The 14,178-nt window shown below is 43.9% G+C and overlaps 1 pseudogene across 1 annotated transcript; it reads left to right on the top strand.

The window, feature by feature from the left end:
- The first annotated feature begins 3,929 nt into the window (after positions 1-3,929).
- On the top strand, positions 3,930-12,442 carry LOC308236853 (hydroxyacyl-coenzyme A dehydrogenase, mitochondrial-like; annotated as a pseudogene). Its single transcript has 2 exons — positions 3,930-4,009; positions 11,628-12,442. The product of its transcript is annotated as a hydroxyacyl-coenzyme A dehydrogenase, mitochondrial-like (transcript).
- The last annotated feature ends 1,736 nt before the right edge of the window (positions 12,443-14,178 follow it).

Consider the following 14,178-nt stretch of genomic DNA (forward strand, 5'->3'; position numbering starts at 1 on the left):
TATATTTCATTTCATATGGAGGAACATTTATTTGATTTTTATACTGAAGAGGCATCAAATACAATAATGAGACAAATTATTGTATCTGCATGCATTTCATAGGTTGTAGCTTATGTAGCATTAGGTATCAAAGTCTCCCTTTGAACTTGTCTGAGCTCAGTAAATGTTATGAAATTGGTAAGGTTTTCTGTGATGCTCCAAAACTCTCATCTCCACATCTTTCTTCATTATAGCATATCCCTTCTTCAGAGTGATTTCTTGGTTTAAACCAATTTAATGAAATAAAACACAAGTATTAGTAAACTCATTCATATAGAAGAGCATGTATTTAAAATTTACATTACAAAGTAAAACTACAGGAAAAAGCAAAACACCAATAATATTTAATTCAAAGATGGCATACTCTTAGTAGTGTATGTATTTCACTATAATTGGGTTGTTGAATGAGTATTGAAGATGTGAAATTGTTTTGAAGATAGCTGTGTCATTAAGAATTATAAGGCAAAGGCATACACCTTAGTGGGAGGGTAGTCTCATCTAAAGTTTGAGATTATTACTTGGATCAATTGCTCAGAGAGGAAATGAGTTCTTTTGTGTGTGTACTAGAGGCCCGTTGCATGAATTTGTGCATGCATGGGATTCTGAGGTGGGTGGGGTAAGGGGCCGGGATGCGATTGGCCTTCTGGGCAGGCGGTGGGACGCCCTTGGTGGCATGGGATCTGGACCCATCCCTCTGACTTTTGTACTGGTTGTCGGGAGCCACCTGGTGGCCGCTTTTATATTGTTTCTTCCTTGCAGAGCATCTAGGGAGGGGAAGTGGCCACGGTGCCTGAAGCTGACTTCCAGGAGGCTGGCGGTGCTGTTGGCATCGTGCTAGCGGCGCTGGTCCATTGGTGCCTAGCCCATTCTCTGACATTGGACCTGCAGGACTACTGAGGGAGGGAGTGGCTGCCGCTGGGCTGGTGGGTCTCAGCTGAGTGGCGCTCCCACTGTGGGAGCACACTGACCACCAGGGGGAAGCTCCTGCATTGAGTGTCTGCCCCCTGGTGGTCAGTGCACATCATAGCGACCGGTTGTTCTGGTCACTTAGGCTTTTATATAAATAGATGATATTTATCCTTTATTCATTACATTGAATAAATCCAATTAATAAAAGCCTAATATGCAAATTTTCCCCTCAACCGGGAGTTTTACCAGGAGTTCGACCACTCACTATGATGTGCGCTGACCACCAGGGGGCAGCGTGGAACATGGCAGGCTTTGGTGACATGGCACTGGCAGCGGGCAGCAGTGGAGGTGCTGCCAGCCCCGATGGGCCCCTACGAAAGCGGGCCTGCAGCAGGATGGTGGAGCAGGCGAGTGGGCAGCACCTGGCCAAGGTGGGTGCTAGCGGGAGCCTGATTGCCCCACTGATTGTCCCACAGATGGCAACCAGCCATCGGCAGGCCCTGATCGCCCTGTTATTTATGGGTTTGTCACGCATGTCCTTTATAATGTTGTATTTTTTTTTTAATGTGGTGTATCACATTAATTGATTTGCAGATGTTGAACCATCCTTGCATCTCTGGAATAAATTCCAGTTGGTCATGGTGTGTGGTCCTTTCAATGTGCTGTTGAATTGTTTGTTAATGTTTTGTAAAGATTTTTGCGTCTATGTTCATTAGTGGTATTGCCCTATAATTTTATTTTTGTGTGGTATCCTTCTCTCGTATTGGTATCAAGGTAACACTGGCTTCATGAAATAAGTTTGGAAGTGTTCCCTCTCCCTCAATATTTTGGAATGGTTGGAGGGTAGGTATTCTTTGAGTGTCTGGTAGAATTCACCAGTGAAGCCACCTGGTCCTGGACTTTTGTTTGTTGGGAGTTTTTTTTTAGTACTGATTTATTCTCCTTCTCATAATCAGTCCATTCAGGTCTTCATTTCTGCATGATTCAGTCTTAGAAAAGTGTTTCTAGGACTTTGTCCCTTTCTTCCAGGTTGTCTAATTTGTTGGTGTAGGATTGGTTATAGCAGTCTCTTAAGATCCTTTGTGTTTATGTGTTATCGTGTACCTTCTCCTCCGTGGTGAAATAGGTTGTTGAAAGAACTGAGCATAGTGGATACTAGATAAAAGATTAGAGAGACTGGGGTCTGTTGTCCTTTGACCTTGGTTTTAAAAGGCCTAGAGGATTTGACTTCAGAGAGAGAAAAGGCTTGAAGCTAAAAGCAGAGGGAAATGCTTACTTAAAAGATCTATATTCCATAAAAAACAAAACAATAAAACATGCCTTTTAATTCAGATTATCCACTTTTGTGCTCCTCTGGGGGTATTTCTCTTTGCATTTGAGGTGTTTTGAAATAACCTAGCCTTGGCTTAGATTTACGGTGACAATTTAATAACGTGTGTGTTAGAATACTGCCAAGAAAGTCACCTCTCTCTATCCTGAAGTCACTACAGTAACGGGGGCAATGACGATGAGGAACTAGGGCCCTAGAGCAAAGGACTTCTCAGGACAGAACCAGGGACTACAGCCCAGCGGCTGCTTCTGTCCAGAATATTGTTTTGCTAGTGGTCATCTTGAGAGATTTGCACTTTATTTACATTACTACAATAATGTAAAGTCTTATTGATGATCACTGGTGGATGAATTGTGAGTGGGAATGATTTTCCCTAAGCCGCTCAACCCCATACATAGGCTTATTTTATTTTATTCTGACTATTGCTGCTACCAATTCCACTAACCGCTGCTGCTGCTGCAGCTGCTTTTACTTTATTAATATGGTGGCTCCTCGGAGCAACACGGCCTTGTAAATATGCAACACGTCATGATTACTAAGTGCCTTCAAACACTGACAGCTGTATCTGCATCAGTCGTACCGTACAGCTTAGCAACAGGCCAAAAGAGGGCTGGGGGACCCCGAGGCCGCAGTTCCCAACCCTTCTAAGGGGCCTCGTTCCTAAGGCTCGCACAAACCTCAGCACGGGGAGGAATAATCCACTCATTTAGTTCAGCCACGCTCAGGAGAGTCTCACTCCCCAGGTCTGGGACTGCTGGGCCTGGAAGAATGAGAAAAGCTGGATAGCTGGGTAGCTATTTCTTGTCTACTTTCAGATGTCGTGGCTTAGGTTATAGCTTGTATCTTTCAGAGCACTTGCCGAAGGCCATCTGAATGACACCATGTCATTTAATATGCTGATGTTTCCATACTCGGTTTCCAAAGCTCCAGACTTGTAGGGAATCAATTCAAGATAGAGCAGATAATGATTTTAAGAAAGTGTTAACCAATGTGCAACATAGCTAGCCTTCTTCCTTCCTGGGATGAACAAATACTTGTTGTCCCACGACCAAGCAAATTTCCCATTTCCAGATGCAAGTTCCTCTATTAATTAGAATTCTGTTGCAAGCAGCAACAACCTAACCTCAATTAGTTGAAGTGGAAGACAGGACCCGGGGCCCATGATATCAGTGTTGCTGGGAGCAAATGGTCCAGGCATGTGGCATCACAGATATGATTTGTCTCTGGCTTAATTCTGCGTTTTGATGCACGCTGGCTTCAGCGCTTCCTGTAGCTGACTGCTTAGCTCCGTGTACACACTGGGAAGACAGCCGCCAATGGCTCCTGATCACATCTCCAGCCAGGCTCTGGCCAAGCTGGCACGTGTCTAGTCTGCAACAGCCCTAAAGGTTAGGCAGTTGGTGTTCTGAGTAGTCCAGCTTAGGTTACCTACCCATCATTCTTTCCAAGCAGCGAAAGCTCTGGGTAAAAATCACAGACTTGGAAAGAAAGTGGAGCAGTTTAATACTAACAGGAGGGTGGGTTCAAGGAACAGACAAAAATGCAAATAAAGTTTAAAAATTATACCAACATATTAAAATGCAAGCTGTCACTCAAATAGTCCATATCTGTTGGTAATTAGTAATGTTTCTCTGTATCTTCAGAGTGCGGCATGGCCATAACCATTAAACACAATGCTGGTTTTACCGGGCTTGCATTCCCTATTTTGAGGACATTTACTTCAACTTGCAAGTATTACTAAAGTTGGCAACACAAATTATGGTGGAAAATAAAGTGGGATGGGATAAAGATTATCATTAAAATATTTTTTTTAAAATATATTTTATTGATTTTTTACAGAGAGGAAGGGAGAGGGATAAAGAGTTAGAAACATCAATGAGAAAGAAACATCGATCAGCTGCCTCCTGCACACCCCCCACTGGGGATGTGCCCGCAACCAAGGTAGATGCCCTAGACTGGAATCGAACCTGGGACCCTTCAGTCCGCAGGCTGACGCTCCATCCACTGAGCCAAACCAGTTAGGGCCATTAAAACATTTTTATTTTTCACTCCCACAATGTGATTTCACAGGCTAGTTTCTTTAAATTTAAATTTGGGGTGAGAGATATTGATTGAACAAAACACCTATTTTTTTTCTAGATCCTCCCCAAAATTCAACTCCTGACACTCACTGAGTGCGCGAGGAGTCCCCTTTCCCCAGGGAAGCTGATTTTGGTATTACACACCTGACTAGGAGTGCATGTTTTTAGACTAAATTAAAGAAATGTTATTGTTTGCCACTGAAACTCACACGCCTGTCATTGATCTCACACAGGAACAAAGGGTGAAGGGTCACATGATCTGCTTTTGATCTATGCCAGACAGAATCAAAATGCAATTGGCCTTTCAAGCACTTTTCTTTTCTTTGTCCCCTTCCTTGCTTAGGAAATCTGTGGCCGTGACCAGCTGTGCAGTTACTCTGATCTTGAGCTAATTTGGAACTGGCCTTCAAGCTTTGTGGGGACTGGTCTGTTTCTGGCTCCTGGTGTGATGGAAAGCTTGGAGTCTGTTGTGTTCAGCAGGGCTCCCTTTGGTGGGCCCTGTGTTCCAGTACTGGGTCCCCGAACCTGCAACACTGGCTGAAACTCCGCCTCGCCTGGGGCCTCCCAGCTGCCACTTTCTGCTCATCTTTCCGCTGCTTGGGTGCACTGGAGCATGGTAAGAGAAAAACAGATGAGATTAGGCCTTGGACTTTGCGTTTTTTCCTTGATCCTGATTCCTCAAATTCTGGCGGCCACTGTACCTCTCTGAGACAAAACAGACTCATTTCAACATGTTTCACCCAGTTTCCTAGACCCGACCCGACAGAGAGAGGAAGTATGCTTTGGGCTCGTCAGTCATCTCCAGAAGCTGGCCTACATGGGTATTTCAAAGAAAACTGAGATATATCAACGATAATATAGATGAGAATGTATTATTCAGAAAGTATATCTAGCTAGTGACTAAGAAGAGAAGAAAATATTTCTCAAAACGAAGGAAAATGAAATTGTACAGTGATACAGGCTTATAATTTAATCTGCAACCTATTTCTAAAATATTTAACTTTAAAAAATCATGTTATACTCATATATGAACTTTCTCTGCTTATGAGGACTGAAACTGTCTTGCACATCGCATCACTAATGCCCCGTGCAGCCCTCCCCTGACTTGTCAGAGCAGCACCTGTGACGAAGAGTTAACTGACTACTGTTCTGAAATACATGCTGCTTTTAGGACAGAACAATATAATGTGGAAAGACAGAACGAAAGGAAACAAAAAACTAAATATGTGTGTACTAGAATGAGCAGTCCTGGGGAGATTGCTAGCCTGAGGTAATGTTGCAGAATGAAAAGAGGAAAGCTCAGAACCCTGCGCTCTTCTGAGCGGCCAGCCCACTCCAAGGTGCTCAGGAGCCAGTCCCACGTGGGGAAGGGCCGGCTGTGAGCGAGCGCGGGAGGGAGGGGCGGGGAACGCTCAGGTAGGTTTACTGGCTAATTTTCTGGAGCACGTACAGTAAACGAAATCGTGCCATGGCCCCTAACGCAGGGAGAGATTTACTTTTGAGTAAAAGGTGGTTCTACTTTGGAACTTACGAACAGACATGCGTATATATTTTTGATCAATTACTCGTCATCCATTGTGCTGGGCGCTCTAGACGCAATCTCTCTGCCAGTCCTCAGATGTAGGTAGAGTATCAGTTCTGTCTTACGGAAAGAAAACTGAGGCATAGAATATATCAGCACGGTTTCTGGGTTTACAGAGGTGGTCAAGTTTGGACATAAACCAAAGTCAGAATATGATCTTCCCAATCTATTAAACCCATGCTGCTCAAGCTATCTTATTTTGTTTTTAAAATCACACTGCTCCATAAAATAAAGAAACCAATAAGTTCCTTATCAACTTCTCAGCCTGATTTCTATTACTGTTCAGAGCTTTACTTCTATTGTAACAAATGACTCCAGTTTACAAAAACGAAAGAGCAACTTCCTGCGTGAAACCGGAACGCTGTGTGAGAAGTGTTCACAGAGGGCCACAGCTCTGGCTCTTTCACTGGCGAGAGTTTGATTTATTCAAATCCTGTTACACTTGTTTCAAAAACAAATGAAATGAAAATGGAATCATTTATTATCATCTAGAAGGATTAAGCCCTAAATTGGATTTCTGAGTTTAATATGAAAAATTAAGCTAACCTCCAAAATGGCTTAAAATTGAACTTCATCTCCTGGTATGGGGCGATAGCTTTAAGAGCTTTAGAGGAAGAGTGAGCCATATAAAGCAATCCTTTAAAGCGGCACAGTAATACACAGGACTGCTTTATCCGCAAATGAGGCCGGATACTCTATTTTGCCCTCAGACCCGGTACTGATATGAGCATTGTGTAATCTTTCAATCAAAATCATTTTGACATGTGTTAATTCCTTGTAGATTAAATACAGAATTCTAGGGTAAATGCTAAAATCTTGCATGCACACCTATCAGCACAATGTGAATAACTCACTCTCCTAAGTTGGAAAGATAATAATAATGATGCTATTTTTTAAATGTACTTAGGATTTCCACCTCATAAGGAATGTAGGAAACACAGTTATCCTTGAAGGGTAACAGCTGGACGGTTGGGCTGGCCTCCCGGTTAGGGGCGCCTTCCTAAAGCTGGTCTGTCACTCAGTTAACCATGCTACCTGGCAAACTGAGGCTTGGGAAGTATTCACAGGTGGAGGGGTTAGGTTGCGACTATAAAATATGGTAACATCTCAGTGGTTCTCTTTGGGGTCTATTCCTCAGCCCCGCCCCAGGTACATTTGACATTTAATCATTTTGATCATCCCAAATGTGAGAGGGTTGGTTGCTACTGGCATATAGAGGGTAAAGCCCAGGATGCTGCTGAACATCCTACAGTGCACAGAACAGCCCCTCGCAACCAAGAACTGCTGCGTGCGCCAACCAAGGGTTTGTCTCCGGGGTTTGTCCTGGGGTATATTTGTGGATTCTGACTTTTGATGCTGGTTCCAAAATGGGCATGATACAGTTGGACGGACTCAACATCTCTGTACCTTAGAATATAAGTTATTACTTTTAACTTTAGCAGGAAATTGAAAGTAGCACCCTTTCACCATGCATGTTTGCACTAGAAAAGTAAACACTTTCTAATTTCTATTTCTATTTATGTTATTACTAAAATGGAATTTGTATAAACTGAGCCAGTCAGTTCCTAGATTCAAATGTTTCAGACACATGCAATATGTCAACATCTGTGATTAAGAATCACCTGGGATGCTTTGAAAAAAATGTAGGTGTCCAACCTCTACACTAGAGATTCCTTTATTGATTATGTGTAATAAGGGTCAAGGAGTCTGTATTGTATTTATTGATTTTTAGAGAGAGAGAGAGAGGCAAGAAAAGAGGGAAAGAGAGATATATATCAATTTGTTGTTCCACTTAGTTATGCATTCATTGGTTAGTTATTTTTTAAAATATATTTTTATTGATTTTAGAGAGAGAGGAAGGGAGGATAGAAGAGATAGAAACATTGATGAGAAAGAAACATTATCAGATCGGCTGCCTCCTGCATGCCCCCTACTGGGGATGGAACCTGCAACCCAGGCATGTGTCCTGACCATGAATTAAACCAGTGACTTCTTGATTCTTGGGTTGATATTCACACATCAGAAAGGTATTGGTTGATTTGTTTAATGTTCCCTGACTGAGTATGGAACCTAAGGCCTTGACATATCTGGACAATGCTCTAAACAACTGAGCTACCCAGCCAGGGCCAAGGAGTCTGTACTTTAATAAGAACAGCACATTATTCTGACGTAGTTGATGGACTTGGAGCACTATTTGGGAAGGTGGAATCAAATCTCTGGTTGCATATTAAGTAGCAATTTGTAAGTTTGTACCTGAATGTCTGTGATATGAAAATTCAATGTTAAATGAATGTGTGACCTAGGACTTCAAAAATACAAATAAAACATGTTAACAGGAATTCTATAGCTTTATATCAATATATATTCAAATACTGTCACAAGTATTTCAAAACTTAGCCTCATAGTTGACTATAATGTTACTCCAAATTATTTTTGAATGAATGAATAAATGAATCCATGGTAGATACATGCGATTGAGTATTATGTTAGTGTATATTTCTTTACACTAGCAGAGTGCAATGACCTCATAAGAGGAGGATAGATTTCTGGCAAACACGTGATAGAAAGGCAATCAGAAAGGGAATAAATGTAAAATGCAAATCCATCTGGTCATACAGCTACAGTTTTAATCACTGTGTATTTTCTAGTTAAGTTAAAATTATGTGACAAAGCCTGGTTTGAACTGTTGATGTTATTTACAGAGGCTCCGAGAGAGAGTGCTCTACTTCCTACTGCAAGAAAGGCAAAGGAAGACACAACCAACATCACGGTGCCAGGTCCCGTTTCCAGGATTATCAGAAAGGATTGAAAGAAAAAGGTGACACTGAAAATGTACTAGGATATGTTCTTCATATTTTTCACATTCTTTGCCTAGCTCCGTACTCACTACTGGTTAAGATGGGTCATGCCATGGATTATGTCCAAGGTCTAAGGCATGCCATGAGACATCATTAATATGAGCAAGGCAAATTTCGCTTTGTAAGTAATCTGCCATACCAAATGCAAAGATTCAAGGACAATGAGAGTTTAGAATAGCAAGAAGGGGAGGGGGGCAAATATGAGAAAGAGGCTTGCAATAATGGGACACTGTCAATAGTAAATAAATATTTGTAACATCCCTTGAACTCCAAGTGCATTCCGAATCAGAAACAGGTAATACAGATCTATTTCTAATGATGAACTGAGCATACAGGCTTTGTTCCATTTATAATACCACAGTGGGAACTAAAGGGGCATATGTATTTGACAATTAAAACACACACTTATGGGGGATGGGGCTGAAGGAGGTCCTAAAATATGATGACAGGAGAAGATTTGACTTTGAGTGGTGGCCCACAGTATAATTAGATCTTGTAACATAGAAACCCATATGATCATATTAACCAATGTCATGCAATCAATTTAATAAACACACACACATAGGTAGTCACACACCCAAACCCTTGCCATTGAAATGGATGACTGTATGCCAGCAAATAACTTCCTCTGTGCATGTGGCTGCATATTTATTGATATGCCTCTAATTGTTAGATGGGTTCTCTTTGCTCTATCCCTTGTGTCTGTTAAGGCTCAGTTATTGCTTGACAAGCCGAATATGATGGACATGACGTTGTGCCACTGTAGGAATAGGCTTTAAGATATTCATACCTTCTACTTCCTGTTTCTTAAAACATTCCATTTAGTAGCCATAAGCCAAGATGTAACAAAAGGACCCATCTCCGGGAACCTATATGTTGAAGCAGCCTGGTGGAGCTTGACCTCCTGCTCACCTCCACACACAGCACCAGGTCTAGATCCCAGCCTCCTGCTCACCTCCACACACAGAGCCAGGTCTAGATCTCAGCCTCCTGCTCACCTCCACACCCAGAGCCAGGTCTAGATCCCAGCCTCCTGCTCACCTCCACACATAGCACCAGGTCTAGATCCCAGCCTCCTGCTCACCTCCACACCCAGAGCCAGGTCTAGATCCCAGCCTCCTGCTCACCTCTACACACAGCACCAGGTCTAGATCCCAGCCTCCTGCTCACCTCCACACACAGCACCAGGTCTAGATCCCAGCCTCCTGCTCACCTCCACACCCAGAGCCAGGTCTAGATCCCAGCCTCCTGCTCACTTCCACACACAGCACCAGGTCTAGATCCCAGCCTCCTGCTCACCTCCACACACAGCACCAGGTCTAGATCCCAGCCTCCTGCTCACCTCCACACACAGAGCCAGGTCTAGATCCCAGCCTCCTGCTCACCTCCACACACAGAGCCAGGTCTAGATCTCAGCCTCCTGCTCACCTCCACACCCAGAGCCAGGTCTAGATCCCAGCCTCCTGCTCACCTCCACACCCAGAGCCAGGTCTAGATCCCAGCCTCCTGCTCACCTCCACACACAGCACCAGGTCTAGATCCCAGCTTTCTGCTCACCTCCACACACAGCACCAGGTCTAGATCCCAGCTTTCTGCTCACCTCTACACACAGCGCCAGATCTTGATTTAGCCCATCTTCCAGTTGAAGACCATCAAAGCAAATCAGTGAACACAGCCTGGAGCTGAAGAATTCTCTTTGCCCCAAATTGTGAGATTATAAAACTGTTTTTTAGCTTTCATATTTTGGAGCAATTTGTTATAGAAATAGATAACTGGAACAGTAGCATTTCTTTTATTATCTGTTCTAAATGTATCACCTTGTCAATTATGACCATACGGTACTGCCATTAATTTTCTACATAATATTTATTAATTTGTAACAGTATGTTATTTTAGGTATCGCTTTGCTTCTGCAGAATATAAACTTAATAAAAGCTAAGACTGCATATGTTATGTTTGTGTGTGCCAGCCTCTCTCACAGGCACTTAAAATGTTTACCATAGCCCTGGCTAGGTAGCTCAGTTGTTTAGAGCATCATCTGGATATGTCAAGGTTTCAGGTTTGATCCCCAGTCAGGGTACATACAACAATCAAATGATGAATGCATAAATGGGTGGAACAGAAAATTAATCTCTTTCTCCTTTCCTCTCTCTTTCAAATCCTATCAAATAAAGAGGGAATATGCTAATTGACCCTCATGCCGTCACAAAGATGGCGGCACCCACAGCCAATAAGGAGGGAATATGCTAATTGACGGCCACACCCTCAAAGATGGCAGCGCCCACAGCCACAGATGGCAGCATCCAGTCCCCTCAGCCCCGCCGGGGCAGCAGGCACGCGGCAAGGCCAGGCCTGCCCTCAAGCAGGCCTGGCCTTGCCGCATGCCTGCCTCCGGAATCCCCCAGTTCCCTCAGCCCCCCAGCCGCCCAGAACCGGCCTGAGGCACAGGCAAGCCTTGGATGGTGGCTGCCCAGCCGCCCAGGGCTGCTCAGGTAACCCGGGCCAGCTGAGGCTTGTGCTGCCGGCAGTGGCAGCAGCAAAGGTGTGATGGGGCATCACCTTCCCCTGATCTCCAGGTTGCCTCCTGCCCCTGAGGGCTCCCAGACTGTGAGAGAGGGCAGGCCGGGCTGGGGAATCCCCACCTCCAGTGCATGAATTTTCATGCACCAGGCCTCTAGTCTATAAATAAAAAATTAAAACAATAAAATATTGTTCACAATGTTGAAATGACCACATGATATCCTATTCTGGCAAACACAAACAAAAAGCATGTAGTCATTTAGCTGAATATTCTCAAAAATTAACTGATGGAGGGTCTTTGCCCCCAGAGGTTTGCTGGCAGCTTGTGTGCACGGTATCCTCTTTGTCCACGCCTCAGCCACGGGAAAGAAAATTATCACCAAGCACATGGCGGTGGGCGGCGGCGAGCTGATGGGTGCTGGCATTGCCCAGGCTGCTGCAGCCACTGGCCACACAGCAGTGTTGGTGGACCAGGCAGAGGATATCCTGGCTAAATCCCAAAAGGGAATTGAGGAAAACCTTAAGAAAATAGCCAAGAAGTTTGCAGAAAACCCTGACAGGCAGGCAATGCGTTGGTGAAGACCCTGAGCAGCATATGGACCCACACCGTCGCAGCCTGTGTAGCCCACAGCATGGACCTGGTGGTGGGGCATCGTGAGAACCTGCAAGTGAGGAACACCTGATATTTGCCAGCAACACTTCCTCTTTGCAGATCAGGAGCATCGCCAATGCCACCACCAGACAGGACGCTTCGCCGGTCCCACTCCTTCAGCCCAGCGCCCATGATGAAGCCTGTGGAAGCCATTAAAACAGCAGTGGCCAGCAGGAGACCTTTGGATCTTGCCAGACCTCAGCCAAACCCCGGGAAAGCACCCTGTTACTTGCAAGGCCATGCCTGGGTTTATTGTGAACTGCCTGCTGGCGCCTACTCATGGAAGCAGTCCGGCGGTACCAACGAGGTGACGCGTCCAAGGAAGACATGGCCATCGCAGAGAAGCAGGGAGCAGGGCCCCCACGGCCCGTTTGAGCTTCTCGATTACGTCGGGCTGGACACGAAGGTCATCACGGACGGCGGCATGAGATGGATACACAGAACCACCCGAGTCAGCCCAGGAGTCCGTGAACAGAGGGTAGCAGAGAAGAAGCGTGGCTAGAAGCCTGGGGAAGGGTTTTACAAATAAAACGATGTGCAGGTGCTCGGGCTGGGAACGCCCCTCAGCTCCACCAGCAGCCGCCCCGGTGCCCGCGGCCCCAGTGCCTAAGCTCTGGGGGCGGACCTGTCCACGTGCACAGTCTCTGTGATGTGCAGAGCCAATGTAATCCATCTGAAGTAATTATTTACACGTAGCAGAGTTCTCTGTTGAGAACGAGTTCCCTTTTTAGTCTGTTCATTTCTGTGTATTTTCTATAAAGGTTCGCACCCTTGGCGCCTTGGAGCAAACGTTTCTTTTGGACCTATTCATAAAGCATTGCTGAGTCACGCAAAGGCAGAGGGGAAAGCACTTCCTCAGAAGGTGGTCATCGCGGCCACCAGGGAGGGTCACGGACAAGGGCAATGGGAAGCAGCGATGTGTCTGTGAAGCGCTGGCGGGAGACCATTGCATCTTCTAGCCTCACCCACATCCTGGGCACAGCACAGTGCCCTGGCTCTACCCCACCATCCGCGGCTGTACTGGCGGAAATGTTTCCTCTTGCTGGGTTTGCAGAAAGAGGTTTCATTTACATATGAAATCTGGATGAGTATGGTCTCTCTCTCTCTCTCTCTCTCTCTCTCTCTCTCTCTCTCTCTCTCTCTCTCTCTCTCTCTCTCTCTCTCTCTCTGTCCATGAGAAATCATTACTGCAAACTGCCTATAAATTGACTCTAATAAAACACAATCTTTCAATCTGTGAAAAACATTAACGAATGGAGAATCTATTAAAATATGTTTACAAAAACACCAAGGTAGGTCAACTGAAAATGGAAATCTTGGGCAGTCCGCCTTATTTGCCTGTAATTTCTTAGGACCAGACTGTGATTTAGAAAGAAGGTAAGAGATGTGTAAGGCTAAATTATATTAAATAGTATTTTAAAAAGCAGTTCTAATTATGACAAAAATGTTTAAATGTCTAAGCCAATGTAATATAAGTTTTTTTAAAAGAAACTTTTATGTATAGCTGAAATGATTTGCTTTTTTTGTTTGCTTGTTCTCTATGTTTGCTTATTCAGAGAGGAAATTATATTTATTATTTGCTAGTGAATAATTCAAAGAAGTCAAGAGATTTAAGAAAATGATTAAGAAGGAAATAGAAACAGAGAACATGAAATGGGGCTCACACTTCCTTTGTAATATCAGACTGGGTATCTTTAAACACAAACACATCTCTGAGTAATTACTTCACAGTTACAGAGCTCACTGAGCTTAGTAATCTTAAAGAGGAGCTCAGAGATCTAACCACATAAACATCACTTTGGTCAGTAAATTTATTCCGCACAGTACACAGCAAACATGTGTATTTCCTTTAAAAAGTAGCTAAATCCTCAAGGGTAATAGTGTTGAAATATTCATGTCAAGAAAACCCTTTAGAGTTACAATGGTAACATGAAACAACAAAACAAGCTTTCAAACAGAATAATAAAGAGAAAACAAACACGGATATTTCAGTATATGTATCAGAACACATTCTAACTGAAATGAATTTTAAATCAAGTATTTCTAAGAATTATTAACTGAAGGACATATAAGATTGTGATGTGTTCTTGTTATAAATTATGAAAAAGGTAATTTTGAATTCAGAGTTCACCAGTGGTAAGGCTGTGTGACCTTCACTATTTAAAATTCCTTTAGTTCCCTGTTTCTTCATATACAAGACTTGAGCT

Source organism: Plecotus auritus, assembly GCF_963455305.1.
Source record: "Plecotus auritus genome assembly, chromosome: 11".
NCBI classification, from domain to species: Eukaryota; Metazoa; Chordata; class Mammalia; order Chiroptera; family Vespertilionidae; genus Plecotus; species Plecotus auritus.